This window comes from Capsicum annuum, chromosome 7, assembly GCF_002878395.1.
Source record: "Capsicum annuum cultivar UCD-10X-F1 chromosome 7, UCD10Xv1.1, whole genome shotgun sequence".
Classification (NCBI taxonomy): domain Eukaryota; kingdom Viridiplantae; phylum Streptophyta; class Magnoliopsida; order Solanales; family Solanaceae; genus Capsicum; species Capsicum annuum.
Window position 1 is genome coordinate 201,309,906 of NC_061117.1, and position 4,209 is coordinate 201,314,114.

Here is a 4,209-nt window from a genome sequence, read left to right on the forward strand (position 1 = left end):
GGGGGGGGGAAGGTAGTGGAAAACATGCTTTTTTTTTTTCTTTTTATTATTGATTAATTAGATATTAAAAAAAAAATGGAAGATGGAGAAGATGGCAAGAAATGGAGAAGAAGAACAAGCGGGTGAGGTAGGGGTGAGAGTGGGGTGGGGTGGAGGATGTTGAAGGGGATCCCATTTTATTTTATTTTTTTTAAAAAATTATAATTAATTTTTAATAATTATTGGACCCACAATGCCATGCGTCAGCTTCTAATTAGTCATTTTTGCCACGTCATCACGTGTGAATTACACACACTTGAACGTTCTGCTGATTGGGCAAAAAATGCTCAATTGGAACTAAGTTGGGGGGTTTAAGGGTTTAATAGGTACATGTATTAGTTTAGGGATCTAAGTGAATTTTAGGGACAAGTTTGAGGGGCTATCGATGGGTTTGACCTTTAAACTTTGTATTTCATATCTATTTAAAAAGTTAATTACTAACACGTAGGATTAAAAAAATAATTTTTTAGCTTAAGTGATCAAAAACTTAAAATAAGTGCTTATAAATTAAGCAGATAAGTATTTGAATAAAAGTGTTGAAACTGAAAAAAAGTTGTTGATGTGTTTGGTAAACAAGTGATGTTAAACAATTTTTTGTTGTTAAAATGACTTAAATGTCTTAAAGTTGTTAACACCATAAATAAGGTGAATTATTTATAATTTTTAATTTTAAAATAAAAAATTTGAACAAATCTCCGGTGTAATGATGGATTTGATGAAAACAAAAAAGAAAGATGAAAAGAAATTGGAGGGAAGAGATGAAGCGAAGCAGCAACGAGAAAAAAAAACTATATATTTAAGGGCTACAAGTTTAGGATATTGTTCGAATTTGAGGAAAATATAAGGAATAAAAAGGTAAATGTTTTGATCAAACCTAAAAGAATTTTAATCTAAAAAACAAAAAGTTGGGGGTACCCAACTTCTCACTTTTTGATTTTTTTTTTAATCAGTTTTTTTAGCTTTTTTTAAGCACTTTTAAATTTTATCAAATACCGTAAAAAGCTAAAAAGAAGATTAAAAACTGATTTGATCAGATTTTAATCTTATCCAACGGACTCTTAATCCTAACTCCACCTCTGTTTGGTTTTTGAGATAATTATCCCCTATAGTATTATTAGATCTAAAATAATAAATTTTAGCAACACTTTTAGATAATTGCATTAATAGCAATTTAGTTACAAGTTATAGCAACTTATTAAAAGATATATTATTTTAATTGTATTTTTAAAATTTATTTTTAATTATATAATTTAAAATCAGTTCCATATTTATAGGGTTGTAATCAATATTCTCCTTAAATTGTGTATTGATAATTATGGTAAATATATATTCTCTTTCTCCATTCTAATACTCAACCTTTAAAAAAATTATTGAAAATTCTGATTCCATTAACTTACTCGTATAATATTTATATTCGTCCCTTGAAAATACAAGATTAAAAAAAAAAGTGGGTTTCATATAATATTCACCTTCTTCATTGAAAAAAAGTGGGTTTAAGATAATATTCATCTTCTTTCCGAAAAACATAAAATTGATATATTTGTTTTTTTCATTCTCCATTGTAAATCATGTCTAAACCAAAATTCGATTCTACTCCTTCGCGTAGAAGTCCTGGAATATTCAACTAACGATTTGTTCCATTGTGAATTATTATTCAACCAACGATTTGTTTTCCTTCATCAGAAATTCTCTTTCTTCTGTTTTTCCTTTTTTCTTTAAAAATAATATGATATAAGGAGTATTGTCAATTTCTTTATTAAATACTCATTGTATATAACAATAAAAGATATGTCAATGAATATTAGAGAAAAAAATATTGAACAATCAGTTTGTGTTGGTGACAACATAAATAAGGATTTAAATATAGATGGTAATCTTTCATAAGAATAATATAGTGAAAATTATCTTATATATACTTATTAAACTGTTTCATGTATGAATTCTGTATAAAATCAGTATGAAATAAGTATAATGATTGCAGAAGTTGGTATAGAAATCGATTTTCACCAAATATTAAACGTTATTATTTATTTTAGTGTATGAAATAAATATACAAACTTGTATTTTTTGAATTATTTCATGTATGAAACTTGTATAATATCAATATTACATTCAAGGTTTATAAAATAGTTTATTACATGTTATATTTATATGGAATGAGTATAATGTGGTTGTGATATTCAATTAAGAAGATATACTTAAGATTATAAATTGAATGAAATGAGTTTATAAAGTGTTTTCTTACATGTCACATTTGTATGAAATAGATATATAAATTGATATTTATGGATTGCGATATTAAATTTAGGCGATACCAATTTATGGAACAGTCCCCAAGGGAGCAATAATCATACTTCTGTGGAGGATCTTTACCAGTTGGAAGGTCTTAATTTGGCGATTGGTAGCCATTGTTGAGTGTTTTTAGTGGTTCTTCATTGCAATCAAATTCACAAAGAAGGTAGTGTATAAATTTAGGTGATACCAATTTGTGACTGGAACAACTAAATAGTGTATAAAAAGAAGGTAGTGTATGAAGATGGAAACTCTTAATGGAAACATTAAAATAAGAGAAAAGAAACAAGGTTAGAGGAATTTGGGGTGGATTGATATCAATAATTAAGGATAACTATATTTAAGGAAGGATTACTGCATATTAGTTGTATTAAATCTTTATTTTCCTTTTCAATTTTTTTTGTATTTTTTTTAAAAAAGAAAAAAATATTTTTATTTTTTTTGATAAGATTTGCTATAACTTGAAAAAAATGAAAGTTATACTATAAGGGACCTTTTGGTTTAAGGTACAAAAATAAATAATCCTGAGATAAAATAATAATTTCGGGATAAAATTTTTAATGCATGTTTGGTTGGCAATATTCAGGATAATTTATCCCGGAACTCATAAATAGTACCGGGATAAGCTATCCACCCATTTGGTGGGATAACAATCCCATCATTATTTATTCTTGGGATAAAATTAGAAAAGGACACAATTGTCCTCCAAATTCTTAGTAAAATATAAGGTATTTTTATAAAATCATGGACAAGTTATTAAAGTATGTTGACATTTCCTTTCTAACTTAATACATGCTTAATTATTAAATAAAAAAATATTTTTATATTTAGCTAAAAATATTTGAAAATTTAATTTTTTTAAAAAATATAATTTGACTCTCCAAATATTAGTGATACTAAATAATGAAAAATGAGAGTAATTCTTTTTCACATTTTTTTATGATGAATTTTTTAACAAAAAATGAGATTATAAATATTTTATAAAATTTAGAACAAAATAAATAATTTAACATGAAATATTAGAGATTCATATACATCTAGTAAATATTTTATTTATAAATATATGATCCGTTAAATTTATTTGAATAATTATTATATTTATTTATATATTTTAATTTCTTTAAAAACTAATAAAATGGTCGACTCCATTGTTGAATTAAATATTTTAAATTATATAGTTTTTTAATCACTTAAAAATTGATATTATATATATCAATTAAATAAATTTTAATATTCTATATTATATGAGTGATATGTGTTTAAATGAAGTGACATAGACAACAAATCCTTTTTTACTTTAACAAATGTAAGTTGAAGGTTTTTATTTCAAACTAAATTTAAACACACACAGCATAATCATGGGAAGACACGCACAAAAAAGTTAAAGTTAAATAAGATGAAAGTTTTATTTTTAAAATACACACAATATAATTATGAAAATGCACTCACACCAAAAATTAAGCTAAATAAGATAAAAATTTTATTTTTAAGAATAAATATTTAAAGCTTATATATATATATATATATATATATATATATATATATATATATATAGTTTCCTTTTGTAAGTTGTACTGGGGTATCTGATCTGGATTTTGTCTCAGAGAAGGAGATATGTAATAGTTTGGGCCTAAATATCCCCTAGCATGATTAGTAGCTTCTGTGAAATCATTAAAACACTCCAAAACAACTTGTCTAACCCAGTGTTTTCCATATAAACTTTGTACCATCGTGTTTCAATAAAGCCTGAAGTTTTTTCATTCAAATCTTTAGGGGGTTCCCGAAAGGGAAACCTCTCTCCTAGTTACTTCATGTAAGTTCTTATATTTTCCCCACAAAACTATTTCTATTTATGTTCTTATATATATGTTTGTTTCT